Source organism: Ochotona princeps, chromosome X (assembly GCF_030435755.1).
Source record: "Ochotona princeps isolate mOchPri1 chromosome X, mOchPri1.hap1, whole genome shotgun sequence".
NCBI classification, from domain to species: Eukaryota; Metazoa; Chordata; class Mammalia; order Lagomorpha; family Ochotonidae; genus Ochotona; species Ochotona princeps.
In genome coordinates, this window is record NC_080865.1 from 97599136 (window position 1) to 97618376 (window position 19241).

The following is a 19241-nucleotide window of genomic DNA, read 5'->3' on the forward strand; positions in this document are numbered from 1 at the left end:
ACAGAGGAAAAAAATTGTGATGTAACTTGAAATCCCCAGTATGACTTAATGGAACAATGATAACATCAAAAGCAGAAATATGGGAAGATAAAGGAATAACTACTTGAAGATAGAGAGGATTATAGTTTTAGACATATTGACTTTTTTTTTAAATTTTTATTACAAAGTCAGATATACAGACAGGAGGAGAGACAGAGAGGAAGATCTTCCATCCGATGATTCACTCCCCAAGTGAGCCGTAACGGCAGGTGCTGTGCCGATCCGAAGCCGGGAACCTGGAACTTCTTCCAGGTCTCCCACACGGGTGCGGGGTCCCAAGGCCTTGGGCCGTCCTCAACTGCTTTCCCAGGCCACAAGCAGGGAGATGGGTGAGAAGTGTGGATGCTGGGATTAGAACCAGTGTCCATATGGTATCCCGGCGCATGCAAGACGATGACTTTAGCCACTAGGCTACCATACTAGGCCCCGTCAATAAAATGTTTTTAAATAAAGCCAAGCATTTACAATTTTTTATTGTCATACTCTCTGAATACATACTACTTCTTAAAGTCAATATGTCTAGGGCGTGGCCTAGCGGCTAAAGTCCTCACCTTGAACGTGCTGGAATCCCATATGGGCGCCGGTTCTAATCCCGGCGGCCCCACTTCCCATCCAGCTCCCTGCTTGTGGCCTGGGAAAGCAGTTGAGGACGGCCCAAAACCTTGAGACCCTGCACCTGCATGGGAGACCCAGAAGAAGATCCTGGCTCCTGGCTTTGGATCGGCACAGCTCCAGTTGTGGTGGCTGCTTGAGGAGTGAATCCTCGGACATAACATCTTCCTCTCTGTCTCTCCTCCTTTCTGTATATCTGCCTTTCCAATAAGAAAAAAATAAATTAAATCTCAAAAAAAAAATAAGCTCAGGAATCTTTAAAAAATAATAAAAAAAAGATCTTTGTGACACTGATCAATAGTGTGAGGTTATACATTTCCTCTAAATTCCTCAAGTTACACACATTAAATAGGCAACATATTTTACATGTCAACAATATCTCAATAAAGTGTTTTTTAAAAAGATTTATTTATTTTTATTACAAAGTCAGATATACAGAGAGGAGGAGAGACAGAGAGGAAGATCTTCCATCCGATGATTCACTCCCCAAAGACCTGCAACGGGTGGTGCTGCGCAGATCCAAAGCCAGGAGCCTCCTCCAGGTTCCCCATGTGGATGCAGGGTCCCAAGCCCTTGGGCCGTCCTCTCCTGCTTTCCCAGGCCACAAGCAGAGAGCTGATGGGAAGTGGAGCTGCCAGGATTAGAACCAGCCCCCATATGGGATCCTGGCACATACAAGGAAAGAACTTTTAGCTGCTAGGCTACCATGCCAGGCCCGTCAGAAAGATCTTAATCACTTCTGAACGTCTCCTCTTACTCATTTTGTTTACTACCATTTTCATTTCCTTTTACGTGTTTGGCTGTGAATTATTACTTCTTTACATGGAATGGCTTTGGGTAAAGGATATTTTCTTCTTAAAAAATTGTATTTCATTGGAAAGGCAGATTTACTGAGAGAAGAGACAGTGAGAAAGAGCTTCTGTCCACTGGTTCACTCCCCAAGTGGCCACAATGGCCAGAGCTGAGCTGACCTGAAGCCAGGAGCCAAGAACTTCCTCAGGGTTTCCACGCAAGTGCAGGGTCCCAAGGCTTTGGGTCGTCCTCCGCTACTTTCCCAGGCCACAGCAGGAATTATTTGAAATACCCTTGAGTGCCATTCATTTCTTTCTAAAATATCCATTGTTCGCCATCCCTCCTCACAATGAATTCAAGTTCCATGAAGACAGGGATTTCTATGTGTTTGATTCATTACTATTTTGCAAGCAGCTAGATGAATCTGCCAAGTAGCAGGGCAGAATGAGCGCATCCATATCACTGTCCCAAAGCATGTTCTTCTTAAATGCGTTCTGATTCTGGTTTAGACAACAAACTCATCCCAGATATATGACAAAGAGTTTGATTTGGGGTTGGGGGAAAAGTCAAAGAGAGAAAATATCAGATTATTTTGTACATACAATGTGATAAGATTAGTTTCAGTCAATGCATTCACTTCAGTGAGATCATTAAATTTGCCACTGTTGCTTTTTGGAGTAGACAAAAGAGCAGATCTCCTTTTTCTGCCTCTTCCAAGAGGTCCAGCCATTTCCTAAGTGTTTACATCTGTAATTTAAATCTGTTGGGCTTAAATAGATTGGGGAAGAGATGTAAACACTAAAACTTAAGTTTAAGTCAAAGGTTTACGGAATCAAACAAGAGCTGAGTGAGGGCATGGGAATGTTGATGTTGCCACCATCAAAGGGACACTAAAATGCTGCTACCAGCAGAACTTACAAAAGATGAATTTAAATGACATAAATGAGGGAGATTATGACCCCCAAAATGCTAGAGATATTCTAGAGGCCGTGAAAAAAGCAAAAAGTTTGTATTGAAGTAACTCTTAGATATTTCACAATATTGAAAGCATAAAGGATAAAATGCAGAAAGCTGATCCAAACTTTAAAAGAAGTGTGACAATTCATCCAGGTGTAGAAAGGATGCTACCTGGGTGTTGCCAGAGTGTAGGAAAGGAAGGTGAGCACCGTTCAACTACCCCCATAAGCTTTTAACAAATGAATAAAACACTTTATTTTTTAAGGTTTATTTCTTTTTATTGCAAACAGATTTACAGAGAGAAGGAGAGACAGAGAAAGATCTCCTGTCCACGGGTTCATTCCCCAAGTGGCTGCAATAGCCAGAGCTGAGCCAATCAAAAGCCAGAAGCCAGGAGCTTCTTCCGGGTCTCCCATGCAGGTGCAGGGTCCCAAGGCTTTGGGCCATCCTTGACTGCTTTCCCAGGCCACAAGCAGGGAGCTGGATGGGAAGTGAGGCAGCTGGCAAAAGACCCAGCGCCCACATAGGATCCTGGTGCATGCAAGGTGAGGCTTTCGCCCTTAGGCTACCTCCCCAGGCCCGAATAAAACACTTTCACTCTCAGTGTTTCTAATGTTTCAATTGCAATGTTCTAAATAAATGTTAGTTTTGCTAATTTAGCTTTATTTCTTTGCATCTGTATAATGGAATGGTCAGTAAGAGTTTTTAAATGTTTTGATAAAAATTGAAAGTCAAAGTACAATTCATAATTTTTTTCCCACCAATTAAGATTGTTTGCACTGTTTCAGCTTGGCGTCATTTCTAACATCTACATTGCCATACACTGTGAGAACTGCCGGTGCAGTAATATTTACTAGGTCTGAGTTGACCTTGAAAGTGGATAGTTGCAGTAAAGGTGACTTGGTGGTGCCCTTTGGTGGTTTTTTTCAGTGCAATGTCTAGAATCCACAACAGGTGTGAGGATTCTATATGTACACATACACACACACACACACACACATTTAATCAATGAGTAATAGATGTAGCCAACTCAACAACCTGATACTTAGTGCTGCGAGGAATAGTGTCAGGAATGTCCCGTAGTCCCAACCCTTCTCTTCCTTGTCACTGTTGTACCTTCATATTCTCTCATAATTCGAGATTTAGTCCTTAGTGTTAAGCATGGCTTGCAAAGACTAACACAGCACATATGGCACTAGGAAGTTTCAGGAAAAAGCATGGTTGTCTTTGAGAGTGGGCATGTTTACAAAATGCATCATTTGAGAAAAAGAATCAAAATTTGACAATATGTGGCATGGCCTAAAATAATTTATTCCCCTTGACTCAAGAACTCTATTTCTAAGAACCTAGCTGAAGAGAAGCAAACTAAAAATTATGCACAAAAGTGTTTATTATGTTATTTATAATAGTTATATGTTAGAATTTAAAATGAGGGAATGTTTAAATGGATGATACGTGAAAAGTGAGACAACATTATATATCCTTTAAAATTACACTTATAGATACTGGGGATTATATATGGGATATCTTGAAATTATGTGGGAAGTATTTGTAGAATAATATGAACTCAAAAAATAATGCAAAATTGTATGTACTGTCTGATCTCGTTAAATGTATATAGGGGCATGCGTTTGGCTTAGCAGTTCTGATGTCATCACTTTGGACTTGCACATCCCATTTCAGAGTGCCTGGTTCAAGCCCCTGTTCTTCTGCTTCCCATCCAGCTTCCTGCTGATGTGTACCCTGGGAGGCCTCAGACGATGGCTCAAGTGATGGGGCTCCTTTCACCTACATAGGAGACCTGGCTTCGTTTCTTGGCTCAACGTTTGAACTGGCTTTAGCCTGGCCATTGTGGGTATTGAGGAATGACCAGCAGGGCATGAACCTGTCTCTGTCTATTGGCCTTTCACATAGAGGAAATCAGTTTTTTTCTTGAAAGAAGTATATAGAAAAAAATCTCAATATGCCAAAATGATATGGCTATTTTTGGTTATGGAAAGTGCATGAGCTTCATGTGTACATAAAAAGTACATGTAAATTGCTTTTTAGAAAGCCACACTAATACAGACTAGGAGCCAACACTAATGAGGACTACATTGACCTTGGGTAAGTTTCCTGCCTATCCCCACTGTATCCTTGTTACCTTACCTAAAAACAAACTAACAGTGATATTGAATGCCTAGGATTTTTATGGAAATCAAATGAGTCCATACTTTAAAATATTTGAAGAATATGTGGTATGTAATAAGTGATCAGTAAAGGTTAGCTATTACTGTAATTATTACTGACATATATATGGTTTTGAAATGAATATTTAGTTTTCATTCATTCTCTAGTACTACTCTCTAGGGATAGTCACTGCTTGTTGTTTGGTAGGTCCATCTAAGACTGCTTTATACAAACACACCAGAAAGTACATTAGCAGGAACCTAGAATTGGAAGTGGAACCAGGACTTAAACTTAGACACTCTAATTTGGGATGCAGGTCTCAAGTGCTGCACCGAATGTTCATACCCATGCCACTGTTTTTAATGGCAGTATTAGTGTTCCAGAGGATTTTGTTTTAGTGAGTCATTTCCTTACAAATACTTACAAACTTTGCCAACATTACAAATAATGCTACAATGATTCTGATCATATATATATACTTTTACACACTTATTTGAACATGCTTTAATCATATACTTTCCAAGAAGTAAAACTGTAGAGTCAAAGGATGTATACATTTGTAATATATGCAATATAACACATATGTGTTACATAATGTGATGCATTATGTAACACATATGTAATATATGTGAAATGTGTAAGATTGTGGAGTCAAAGGATATGTACATTCGTAATATATTACATATGTGTTTCATAATATTTATGTAATATATTGTGTGACACATATGTCATGTATGTAAAATATGTGTTATATGAAGTTTTCTCTTCAAAGAAGTAACACCAAGTTATCAATATGTAAGAGTGGTGGGTTTTTTTTTTTTCCAGAGCTTCATCCACTCTAGATATTATCAAGTTTCAAATTTTTCCTTAGCTGTCAGGCAGCACGTCTCCTCGGGATTATCATTTGCATCTCTCTGATCACTGTTGTGGTTGAGCATCTTTTTATATCTATATCAGTCATTTGCATTTCCTCTTCTGTGAAATGCTTGCTCACAGCCGTTTTCATGAACGTTTATTTTTTTACTTATACTTTGCTGTTGAAAAAAACAAGTGTTTCATATTTAACCTTGATTTATTCTTGATCAATTACATAAGTAAAGTATTTGTGCCATTCATAAGAGGAAAATGAAATATATATGCTTATAGAATTAAATGTTTCTGCTGTGAGTTAGGGGACAGGAAATAATTTTAATTGTTTAATTCTGCTTTTCTCAACTTAATATGAAAATAATCCTGCTTTTATTCTCCTGGCACTCCCAATTGGAAGCCACTGTTGGGTCATTTCAAATTTACCATCAACTTTTAACACAGTTATCTAAATTGCTCAAGTCTAAACCTAGGAAATTTAGCTCAGTAGTTCTGTAGCTTTTTTCACAAAGCCATCTCAGATCAAGCCAGAAGGAAGTGGAGGGCTGCAGTTATTTGTTATATCCAAGTCCGTTCTAACAACTTGTTCTAACCATTCAGACAGAGGCAGATGTATTTTTTTTTCTTTCAGAATTCTTTCAGAATGACCTCATAATTGGGCCGTTTCTGTAGGCTCAGTGTTGAAGAATAATGAGTTTCTGAACCATGAGGACATGTTTTGAAACAGAAGCAAATCGTGCCAATGATTTGGAACGCTGCTGTCAAGGGAATCTAAGGGCGGATGATGGGACCTGCTTCTGGGACGAGCCGGGTGTGGGCACGGCAGAGTCCGGAGTGGTCCTGGTTGGCTCTCCCTAGCCATCCCCTATCTCCACTTTCACTTAAGTAATGTGCTAATTGTCTAACAGCAGAGAAGCCAGCCCAAGCTGATTAGCAGTCTGGCTTAGTGACTGTGTAGCTCAACTCCATTTCTCCTGAATGATATTTCAGCTGTTCAAGGAAAGAAAGGCGCAGGCTGGAGGGATTATATGCCCTTAGTATCAAGGGTAACATAAGCTTAGGGGCACTTTGTAGCCGAGCACGGTAAGTAGGGTGCCTCTAAGGCTCTTTTCACTGATACATTACACAAAAAGATTTTCAGATTCAGGATCTTGACTGTTAAATTCAACTTGAGAATTGTGTGTGACCACAATCCGCCAGTCAGCCAATGTTTTACCTTGAGCGTTAGTGTCACTGGAAAAGTGTTAGTCTAGGGCACACATTAAGGTTATGAAGTTTTTGGGCCTTAAAGGGCTTCTACTCCAGTCTCACATCAGCCTTAAATATCCCTTGTGCATCTCTCCCAACCTCCACCTCCGACCAAGCTGGAAAGTGTCTTCTGCTCCCCTCTGATCTCCAGTGATGTGGGGGTTCAGGGGTTCGTTTAATGAATTGAAACTCTTTCTCCCTGCCAGTTGATCCCACCAGTAGGAGTTCAGTGGTTCCTCCCAGAAGTCTTCAGTGCCTTATACATCACAGTCTCTTCTTCCTCAGCTGTGGTAAGCTGCCGGGACATTTTTCATCAGGAAACTCTGGCACTTCTCTAACTTCCTCACTCCGCTGCCTGTGCTCCACACGCATGGCTTCCTCATGTGCCTCAAAAATGCAAAGCACATCCCTTTGCATTTTCTGTTCCCACTGCCAGAAATATTCTTGCCTCAATGAGTAGCAAAGTTCCTTTCCACACTTAGTGGACTCAAAGAATGCCTTTCCTGACCACTAGATCTAAACTAAGTCACTGTCTCCATCATGATCACTTCACCAAGCTAGATCTTTCTGCATAGTGCTTTTTACTCTCTGGAATGTAGTTAGCATCTGTTTACATGTTTGCCTGCAAACATGTTTACACGTTTCCTAGAGCTAAACATAACTGTCATGAGGACAAGTGCTGTGTCTGTCTCATCTAGCATGCAGTGGTGTTCAGTAAGCATTTGTTGAATGAATCCATACAAGATGGTTTTTATTGCCTTCAGCAACCTATTATGACTTTGTCAATGTCACTCTCAAACTATAGTGACCAAATTGGTAATAGAAATCTAGCTATCAATTGAGTAAAGCAAACTAATAAAGTAGAACAACTACATTATCCAACCACTGAATATATACCAGGCAGCAGGCATGATGCTAGATCAACGGATCAATGATCGCAAATAGCATCATATTGGTCCTGCCTCCGAAGAACTCACTGCCTAGTGTCTGTCCGACATTCAAGTAGGATGAAGTGTTGTGGTTGTAGTGACTCTTCTGAGGGCCACATCATGTGTCACATCGTATACTTTATAGACATTTAAGACTTGTAGTTATTTTTAGGAATCCATGCAAAAGCATATATTCTATTACATTTCATTGGGTTAAATTTTGTCCATCTTTTCAAATTCAAATTATTATGAGATCCAAGTTCAGTTCATCAAGATTATCTTCTCGTCTTTCCAGATTTGTTTTATATCTGAATTTAATAAATGGATCTTCTATATATTTGTTCTATATGTTCAAGTCATCAATGAAAACATTCACCAGGACCAGACTCCGGACAGACCCCTGTGGCATACTGCCAGAAGACTCAGACCCAAGAGACAGCTTTTACAAATATGTGACTGTTGTCCAGCATTTCTGCTTACCAAGCTTCCATAGATATCAATTCAGAAACCCTGTCATCATGGACTTGAAGTTACTGGCTGTACCCTGCTCCTAATGAAACCACATTCATTGCAAACTAAAAACCACTGCTAGGCCCTGGAAGCCACTACAGGTTCTTAAATATTTCACTGGATACCCTTGTTTAAAGTCAATTTTTAGGTCTTCAATTGCTAGTATCCAGAATCTAAGTTTTTGCCATGTTCTGAAATCAAAATAAGTAAATCCATCTCCTTGATTCCAGAGCCTCTTCCATTCAGATTCCGCAAACTGTGTCAGGATAACACCTTCTCTTCCTTTTCTCTCTTGCTGTATCTTTTTTTCTAAACTGTCCGTTGGAGATACAGGTGCCTGGACAGGGATTTGAATCTCATTTATAGGATACCCAGCTCCCATCTCAATCCGAGCTTGTGCTGCCTCTAAATAAGGTTATTTTCTGACATTTCTAACCAGAAGTTCATTTTCTTTTTGCAGAGAATACAACTAATTTGTGGTTCTTGGGCTCTGTTCTTCCTCTCTTCCATCAGCATCACTGTAGCCTGTCTGTCCCCTGACTTGGCTCTTGATCCAAACATAACAAATGAAGCCCCATGCTTTCACTGTAGATACTGCCTCCTGGCCTCTGCTCATTGGTGGACTGTCCCCTTCCAAACATGATCTACACCAGCTAGTGAGCCATTTGGGGTTCATCTTTAATGACCTATCCCGTCATTCTTCCTTCACTCTGATTCAGCCACAAGTGGTTCTTTAAAGATGCTAGACATATCCCCCCAAATCAGGGCTTTTTCCCATACTTCAATTTCAGCTTGGAGCTCTGTTTATCTAGATATTTGTAGAGCTTGCACTCCACTTCATTCAGGTTTTTTCCAACCATCTCTTCATGGTTACCAAAACAGTACACAGGTAGACATCTGTCTGCGGGTCAGTCTCTATCCCTTAGTCGGTTGAAATCTTTTTAGCACTTATCACCACCTGACAGGTTTATTGGTTATTATTTTTCTTTCCACAACAAATTAAGTTGTATCATGACAATAGCCTTTGTTTTGTTTATTGCTACACCAGTGCTTCCATATATTAGGTATTTGATAAATGTGTTAAAAATTAGTGATGCCTCCCCAGACTTGGAGTGAGGGTCCTGCCAGCTCCACCACCCTTTCCCCCATCTTGACCAGAGTGTTAGCATTTTAAAGACTCCTTAGGAGGCCATGAAGCCTGGGCCTACTGATGAGACTCTAAGTAATAATGTTCAAACAACCAAGATTGTGGTTCATCATTTAAGGAGTGTGTGTTGACTATGTTTTAGGGAGAAAAACAGTGATGCCTAAGTACTTCCCCTATGACAGTGTTCCTTGAGACATGCATATTTCCACCATATGATGACTTTGAAGTGTCAAAGAATAAATACTACCATCATGAGAATATCAATTGAAAACTGGATGGAAATAAAACTTACATCCTGGAATTTCTGTGAGATGACCCAAGTACCATGTGCAGCCCACCTGACAGTATCACACAAGGCAGTACATGTCAGGTTGGAATTTGGTAGGACAAACCTAAAACCTGGAGGCAGAAGGGCTGCCCTACTAAAGGGAGCCTATCTGCTAGCAGAGAAGGTAAAGTCCTACTGTGTATTAAATTGCCATTAGCTACATCTGTTGGTGTTGACATGGAAAGAAGCCAAAAACTGTTTACAAGGCAGGAAGATGTACAATATATTTCATTGAACTGCACTTGAATTGACAGATAGCTATCTGGAGGGATATATTAAATAACATAGTTATCTGTGGATGGTATCATTTTATTTAGGTTTTTATAAAAACATTTTTGTTTATTTGAAGTAATTTAATTTTCTATTAAAACAATGATACTTTAAGCCATTTTCTAGTGTTATAACAATACCGCACGCTCAACGATTTATGAATAGCAGACATTCATTTGTCTTGTAGCTCTGGAGGCTCAGAAGTACAGGATCAAGGGATTGCATCTGGCAAGGGCCTTTTTCTGCGTTATTGTATGGTGAACAGCCTCATCTGATTAGAGTGCAAGAGAGAGGACAAGGATGAGGGCTGGTCTTAATCCTTGTCCTGGGATAAGTAAGCTGCCTTCTAGATAAGGGCCTTAATCCATTCCTGAGGATGACACCCTCATGAGTAAATCACTTTGAGATCCCATTTCTGAATACTGTCACAAGGACAATTAAAATTTCAACATGAGTTTTGGAAGGAATGTCCAAACCATGGCAGATGATGTGGATCATTGTAGCACCAAATGGAGTTCTGCTTGAAAGGATCTATAAGGAGCTGGTCAAAGTCATTTTTTCTGGAGAGTAACTGGAGAAATCCTAAGGAGGGCGACTCACTTCTCACTCACATAATAGTGCTTGGTTTCATACTATGTGCAGATACTAGTTTGTAAGTCTACACATGCTTAGAAATCTTTGAGAGTAGCTATTAGAAGTATTGTATGTGCTATGTCATAGGCCACTTGACCAGAAACTTTAAAAGGTATTAAAATTGAGATGACAATTTCCAAAACCTACGAAAGCTGGAGAATTTATATAGGAAGGTTGAACTGGAGTTCAAACTTTAAGCCATTTCTAAACTGTTTAATTTTTTTTAAAAAAATTTGAAAGGTAGAGTGACAAAGGAAAGACACACACAAAGAGCCAGAGAGAGAGAAACCTTTTATCCCCTGCTTTATTCCCCCAATGGCAGCACCTGCCGGAGCTGGGCCAGCCTCAAGGCAGAAGTACAGAGCTCCAGCAGGATCTTCAGCGAGTCCCAAAGGGATGGCAGGGCCAGAGGTACATGAGACATTGTCTGGAGCTTTCCAGGCCCAATAGGAGAGAGCTGGATCAAAAGTGGAGCAGCCAAGACCGGAATTGGCACTCCGCACTCCAATGTGGAATGTAGACCTAGTAAGACCTTTTCTGGTTTTGTTTGTTTCTTTGCTTGTTTGTTTTTAAGCTTTAATTACTTGTATTGGAAAGGCAGAGTTAACATAGAGAGAAGGACAGATAAAGGTCTTCCATCCATCACTTTACTCCCCAAGTGGCCACAATGGCCAGAGCTGAGCCTTTCTGAAGCCAGGAGCCAGGAGCCTCCTCAGGGTCTCCCACATGAGTACAGGGTCCCAAGACTTGGGATATCCCCCACTGCTTTCCTAGGCCCCAAGCAGGGAGCTGGATGGGAAGTGGAGCACTGGGACAGGAGCTGGTGCCCATATGGGATGCTGGCGACATATGCAGAGGATTAGTCTGTTGAACCATGGCACCAGCCCCCGCTTATTTTATCCTGGACAGACATAATCAAATAAATATGTCAGATAGCGATACTTAAACTGCATCCCAATCAAGAAAATTGCTCAAGACCTGCCTCTCCTTCTGATGCCAGCATTCCTGCTAATGTGTACCCAGAGAACCATCAGATGATAGCTCACATACTTAGGTCCCTGCCTCCCATGTGGGAGACCCAAATGGAGTTCCTGGCTCCAGCAGGGCCCAGCTACAGCTGGTATGTGCATTGGGGAAGCAAACCAGAGAATGGAAGATCTTTCTGTTTTTCTCTCTCTCTCTCTCTCTTTCTCTTTCTCTCTCTCTCTCTCTCACACACACACACCCCCTATCTCTCTTTGTAACTCTGTCTTTAATGCAAAGGTTCAGATGTGAGGATATGCTTAACATCTCCAAGCAGCAGCAAGGAAGTGGGTGGACCTATATCAAAGTGCTGGGAGAGTGGCTGGAGATGAGCTCAGCCAGGTACTGTGGAGCTGCCATGGCTAGGATATCATGAGCTATAACTTGAGCTTTGAACTGTAGTAAATGCTATGCCCCTCCCCCCCCACACACACATACACACGAAGCAGAAGATAAGTGGTGGAGGGATGGCACTGTATATGCATTAGTTGAATAATTAATCTTCACAAGTCTGTGAAGTAGCAAATCATTGAATTCCATTTGTAGATAAGGAAGGGGGGACTCAAAAAGCTTATATTACTCCTCTCAAATCACCTGCCTAGTTACAGGTGTGCAAGTAACCCATGTTGCCCCTGGACTTGTTGCCCGGACCAAGCCCACAGGCTTCCTGAGTCTAAGAGATGCCTGAGGAGACAGTGTTAATCAGAGGCCATGCCCTGGGCCTCTGGGAGTCACAGTATTTATTACCTGATACCCACCTCTTTGAAATGCTAATTAGCCATTGTTTCCAACTTGTCCAGTGCTTTCATCCTAAAACCTTTAAAGATTTTTTACTAAATGGGGCAACCACCGTTTTCCACCAAACTGCGAACTCTTGCTTGGACCTCAGCCCAAACAAGCAGAATCAGCTATTAAAGTCCAGCTGAGGGCCTTATCTGCACCCCCCTGTCCAATGGTAAAGCTTGGGATTCCTGTGAAAATGCAAATGACCCTGGAAGGAATACCAAGGGCCCTGTCAGGTCTCAGCAGTCCTAGGGGATCTGACCTGTTTCCAAGGCCAGATGTAGAAGAGGCTGCAGTGGGTTTTACACCAGGAAGCACAAGGACCTTGGGAAACAGGTTGGCCCCAGGCTGCAGAGTATGCTCCTGCACCCGTACGCATCCTCCCAACCCTGACAAGGCGGGGAGGGGTTTTCAATTTAGCAGCAAGGGCACAGTGCCACGTCGTACAGCTTGTGTGACTATTTGCCTGATGATTGGGCATTAGGGAGTCAGAGCAGAATCTGTGTCCTGATGAGTGAAGCAGAACTGTTCATTCTTAGGTTTCTCGCGGCCCCAAGGAGTTCCCTTCTGTGTTCCTTGAATAGAACCAATTAATTGCACTTAAGGTGGAACCTGGGCTCCCAAGACAATTCAGTGGCCCATCTATATTCAGCCAAACTATTCTAAGGTCTAAAAGACATTTTTTCGACTGGTTGTTAGCATAAAGCAGTGTATCATATTTGTCCCTCCCTCTGCCAGGAAAGCTCTCCCGATGTTCCAGTTGAAATTATTTCCTCCCTCCCCTCACTGCCATGCCCTTTGCTTGTGCTTCTCCTCCAGTGTTTCCCAGTGTCGTCCTTATTAACGTTATTTATGTGTGTGTCTGTCTCCTCTTCCAGATCATGAGCTCCTGGAGGGCAGACACTGCTGTTTATTCATCTCTGGCCACCACGGACTGCGTGCAGGCCCTGCACATCGTAAGTACTCAATAACTGCTTGTTGAATTGAATTATTACTCCCTGCTACTGTTGTTGTGATTGGCATTCATTCATTTAGTTCATTTGCCCCTTAAGAATCTCCTGCCAAGACTCAAAAGTAAAGATGCACAAGTACAAAGAGACAGGCGTAGAACACTTGATGGTTTTTGGTTGTTTTATTTAAAATAGGCCTGAATGAAAAGAAATGTTTTCTTAGGCCTTGCCAGACAGACAGAAAAGGCTCTCGGCAGATTAAGAGGAGTGTTGTTCTCAAACCGCATCCAGTGTCTGTCGGAGTCCCCAATGGGTGGAGAGGTCTGTGTGGCTGTAAACACCGGCTCAAAGGCTACTTGGATCCATTCTGACATATGTCATATTTTCAAGAGAGGTGTTGAAAGCAGAGTCAAGCTAACAGCCAGTCAAAGTGCCGCTCAGTGCACTGGAGTTGGCTTTACATGAAAGCAGCTAGTGAGCACCTCGGGGAACAGCATTGCCCCCAGGTCTTCCCCGGGGAGCTACTTGAAAAGTTGAGAAGTATTGTCACATAGCCACATTCCCTCCATTCCACGCCATGGGGCTGGCCTCACAGACACTTTGTAAGGACTACATGCTAGCTGTCAGGTTGCATTTCTCTTCACCCTGTTGATGCTATCAGTTGAAAACAGCACATCTGCATAGACTGACACATTTAGGAAACTTCAGGGCATACAATGTCCAAACTCCCACTGTTGGACTGAGTCAATTGAGCATGGAAAAAAAGATCTAATATCTGTAGTGACAAGGCAACAGGGTCAGGCAGACAGGCAAGGTGTGAATATCTACTATGCACCCACTCTGCGCCTGGGCCTGGACTGGTGATAACCAAAATAGACATAGTATCAGTCCCTATGGAGCCCTGAAGGATGGAGGTGGAGACAGAAAAGGAGTAGGGCAGAGAGTGGCTTTAAACAAATGCTTTTATAACCATCGAACTATTTCCACCTATACCATGAGCTCTTACAGACTAAGGAGTATGCAAGAGCAAAGTTGGACTCAATTGAAAGGATCATGGAAGCCTTTTCTATAGAAATACATTGTAAACAGAGATCTGAAAGATGAATAGGAATTAACGAAGTAAGACATAGATGTGTGTGTTGGAGAGGGTATAACGCAGGGAAGGAGGACAAGACTTTGAGCAGATCATGACTCATTGCTGTTGGAAGATACAAGATAAGACCAGTATGTTTGGAGTATGGCAAATGTGCTTGGGTGTTGGAGATGTAAGGGGTAGACTTGGGGAAGTGAACAAGCAGCTGGATTGTGTATGGCCTCACATCATCTGGTACTTTGTTATTGTGAAGAGTTGGGTGAGGAGGAACTAATAAAGACAAGCTTATGGCTTTCAAATTCAGCAGGAATGGCAAAGGAGGAGGAATAACCTACTAACACATACTCTAAAATGCATGAACCTCCAAAATACCATACTATGTGAAGGATCACCAAAGACCACATATCGTCTGATTCCATTCATGTGAAATGTCCAGAAATGGCAAAGACAGCTAGTAGTTGCCTGGGTTTCAGAATGGAACATGACAGAAAATGAGCTATAAGAAATATCTTAGTGGTGAGAAATTCAATTCTAAAAGTGAAGTGTGCTAGTGATTGTACAGTGTTGTGAATTTCTTAAAAAAAGAAAACATTTAAACATTGAAATGATCTTTTTGAGGCATGTCAAACAGAGAAAGACCTTTTCCTGCCATACAGCCTCACTAACCCTGAGTTCCGTGCAGGTCGCAGGCTCCATGCCTAGTCTCTACAGGCAGGCATCCTGGGAGGACATTTGTTGACTTCCTCGGTGCATCTAGCTCTATGCGGACAGTGGGCACAAGCAGACCCTGTCTTCAGAACTCTGAATTGGACACATGATGGAAGTGTCTAGTCGCCCTAGGGATGGCCATCGTTTTTATAGATAGGAGGACAAAAGTGTACCTGCCCATTCATTGAGAGACAGTTATTAGTGAACACCTTTGCTTTCCAGAAGGCACATTCTAACCATAGACCTGTCCAGAGAACCAAAAGAAGTGGGGCCTTGAAAAAAGTTAGGAGCTAACTGGTCATCAAGGTGTTAAAGGAGCAGGCCTATCGTTTATGAGCTTTGGTGGTCCACCAGTCTTCTGTGGGTAGCCTGCATCTGTTAAGTTTCAACAACCTTCATGGTAATAGTCACCTAAGCAGGGAATGGAATTGGGAGGAAAACCTGTGGCTCATTGGGTAGAACAGTGACTCTCTTATACCCCAGACGGGAGATGAAAGGTCACAACTGATCTCTGTCTCTTCCAAAGGGAACAGTTTGGTCTAAATCCATCCAGCAACAAAATGAATTGGCTTCCCCATCCAGTAGTGTTTGGGGAGAGCAGTGGGAAAGATCACTAAATTGTTATATTTATATAATTAAAATCTGTCACTGTGATCATTTGTTAAGCATAATGTTCTCTGTTACCACTGAGATAATATAACCCAACTCTTCTCTGGCTAAGGATTTCCCCATCTTGTTTTCATCCCAATTAAGATTGCCTCATCTGTGAGATGGACATCATTCTAGAACTTTCCTTATTAGGTATCTGGAAGGATACAATAAAATAGGATAGGGACTGCACATCACCTTCTGTGACTCCCATTTGTAGGTATTCAATAAATGACAGCTTCTATAGACATACAACAAAGAAAACAAGAATAAAATAGTTCATACCTTTTCAAGCTATTCGTCACTATCCACTGTTTTAAAAAGATTGTTTAATCATGTGTTTGAATGGCAGAGTTACAGAGAAAGATGGGGACAGAGATCTTTCATCCTGTTTCACTCCCTGAATGACTACCCAGGCCAGAGCTGGGCCAGTCCAAAGCCAGGAGCCAAGAACCTTCCCCCCACACACTCACACAGGGGTAGGGACCCAAGCACTCATCCACTGATTCCTTGATTTAAAGTGGAACAGCTGGCTCCCCTATGCAATGCCAGCACTGTAGGGGTGGCTTTATTAAAAATGAAAACGAAGCTATTAAGAATGAAGACTAGGCCTATTACTAATTTTTGGATTTGACACAGGAAGAGGGCATACCTGTAGTCATTTGTACCTTCCAATTGTACCTTCAAAGACAAAGTCAGAGCTTCCTGGGCTTGTAATCATGATTTCCCTCTCTGACTTTTAAAAATCTCTTGCACCCCAGTTCACAGATGGAAACACTGAGGCAGGGGAATATTACTGAGAAAATGGCAAGTAAAAATTTGAAACTGTTCCTGCCCCCGCCAGTCTTGCCTTTTTGTATCCAGTGAACCCAAGGTAAAAAAAAAAAAAAAAAAAAAAAAAAAAAAGTGGATTCTTTTTACATCACAAAACTCCCATGATGTAAGATTTCTGTTCTGTAGCATATCTGAAGTACTCAAGTTTGTGTAAATGTTTTTATTTTTTATAATCTACCTTCTTTATAGCCCATAGCTCATCAGAAGCCTTAGGGAATTCCTGGTTCCTGCTTTTGATGAGGGACTTGTGTAATGAGCCCCTGGAAGGTGCCTGTCAGCTCTACATTTTGCATATGTAGAGATGTCCCTGGGGTTTGGAAGAATGCATGAAACGGTGTTTCCTTAGTAAAGGTCGTTGTAAAAGAAGGCTATGTCTACCTTTTCTCGGATAATCCGGTCGGATACTTTGGGAAATCACCAGGAATAATTAACGTGTTCTGGATGACGCGTGCTTAACTAATTGGGCTGAAAACCAGGGTTGGTTAGCAAGTTGGCTAAATGCCAGGTAGCAGGTGTTTGCATAGAGTCAGCCTTGATTCCTTTTTCAAAGAAGGGAGGAAGGCCTATGCATGTTTTGCTTTTGAAAAAGTTTGCCTAGATTTTACCCCACTCCCAACCTCATTTGAAAATGCTGAAGGCAAAAAAAAAAGTTTATTAGCATCAAAATAAAGATTATTTCTTTTTACCATGGTTTTGTTTCTTCAGCTCCCCCCCCCCCCCCCCCGGATTTTAAGAGGTCATTGCACATTTCTATTTGTCTTTATTTACCTCTTATTTTGATCAGAGGCACACAGCCAGGACTATTTTATGAAATTTTGCTTCGAGGACAGTAGGACAGGAACTTTTTGCAAGAAAAGCACCATTTCTCTCCATAGTTTAATTGCCAAATGCTTGGCATTTCCCAGTGAGCACTATCATGTTCACCTTTGGGTTAGCTTGTAGTTTAACTCTTCAAAGAACAAATTTATATTGCTGTCACTTTCCTCCACTGAAACGTTGAAACTGTTCATCAGCAGTCCTTTGAGGGAAGGCGAAGGACTGCCACTGATGGGCACAGGGACATTTCGGCAGGATTTCTGGATCTCTTTAAGTGGGGAACAACATTCCCTACATACCACTGATAAACAAGCATCTCTGAATATGCATCTGAATCCCAGCCCCCAGGGGTCATTTGGATAAACACGTGCTTGAGTCTAAGGAGGGAGGGATTCCCTCCTTCCAGAGAACTAACTGGGCTAGAGAAACTTTCCCAAGGCTTCCCAGAAGGTAGCTGCAAAGAATAGAATCCCTCTTGAGCTAGCAGTAAAAGCTTTGGAGGAGTCTCACAGAACTCCAGGGCAGGAGGAGGCAGGACACCCGTCAGCCAGGCAGCCTCTCTTTGTCCCGCTAGCCTCTGCCTCACAGCACATCTTCTTCAGGCTTTACTTACAGAAGGAGTGCCTTGGCATTCTCCCTGGCCTCCTGACTGTGCTTCTCAGGAGTCGGAAGTCTCCGGGCTAGTTTGTGAAAATACGTGACACCGTTACAGCAAGCCCTTTGGTCACGCTGATTGCTGTATTTATTTTTTAGCGAAAAACTCCAGAGGTACAGGGGTCAAATCAGGCCATCTTTCCTCCCTTTTTGCTCTGACTTCCCAGGATCCTGCCCAGCTAGAAATGAGTCAGAGAAACTAGAAAGTTACCATTTTTTTTTTTCTCAACACTACCAATTTGTTAGACATCTCGGATGCCACTGGGCAGTACTTGTCAATGAAGCTCTCCTCTGTTGCTCACATGGAAAATGCCTGGCACGTGGGAAGCACTACAGCTCTCTCACATGCACCCTGGCACAGGTCCACTGCTGTGCAGCTCTCCTGCTGCTGTTCCCGGCTTTGGCCTCCAAATCCTTCTTGGGGCTAATGGCTAGATAAAACAAGTTGTGATATTTCTAGATAATGAGATAAACAGAAATGATTCGTGCTACAATGTGGATGAATTTTGAAAACATTACAAAGCAAGACAGTTACAAAAGTGCAGGTATTGAATAATTCCACCTCACTGAAATATCCAGACACCAAGTACTGGTGGATACCAGGGCTAGGAGGAGTTATTGCTTAATGGATAAAGAGTTTCTTTGAAGGGGGTGATGCAAATGTCCTGGAGTTCGATTATGGTAACATATCTGTAACTTTGGGAATACAACTAAACCCATTCAATCATATAAATTAGTAGTGTGAGTTTTACAGTATGTTAATTATATCTCAATAAAAATTTTAAAAAAGCAAAGAAACCTCTTTTCCCTAGCAGTCCAGGAAGCCACACTGGTGGAATCAGTATGTGTCATGAACTCTGAGGTTTGGTTCTTTAGCTTTTAAAGTCTATTTGTGTATGAGCTGAGATCCTGCAAGTTATACTTTATATAATCCCAGACCTTTTGGCTTCATTTCTTCCAGAATGTTATTCCATTTCCCCCTTCATACCTACTGAAATCTTATGCATCCAATACAAATGAAACACCTGCTATGAATCCTTCCCTTATTCCTTCCACATCTCTCTTCACCCTAGAGCAACAAAATTCCCCGTTTTCTCCATTCTGATAGCACCTTGGGTATGCCTCGAGCCCAGTCCATGTCACACTATTGTAGTTGTCTCCTTATTGCATAGTATTTTTCTCTTAACTGCTTTCCTAAGGTTAGCATCTGCAGCCCCTTCATAGAGCTGAG

General features: G+C 41.9%; 1 long non-coding RNA gene across 1 annotated transcript in view; it reads left to right on the forward strand.

Moving 5' to 3' along the window:
• The first annotated feature begins 6322 nt into the window (after positions 1–6322).
• LOC131478603 (uncharacterized) overlaps positions 6323–19241 on the forward strand; it is a 102772-nt gene continuing 89853 nt past the window's right edge. The window contains exons 1-2 of the long non-coding RNA XR_009244573.1: positions 6323–6519; positions 13186–13263. This is a non-coding gene — a long non-coding RNA (uncharacterized LOC131478603). The remainder of the gene's footprint in view (positions 6520–13185; positions 13264–19241) is intronic.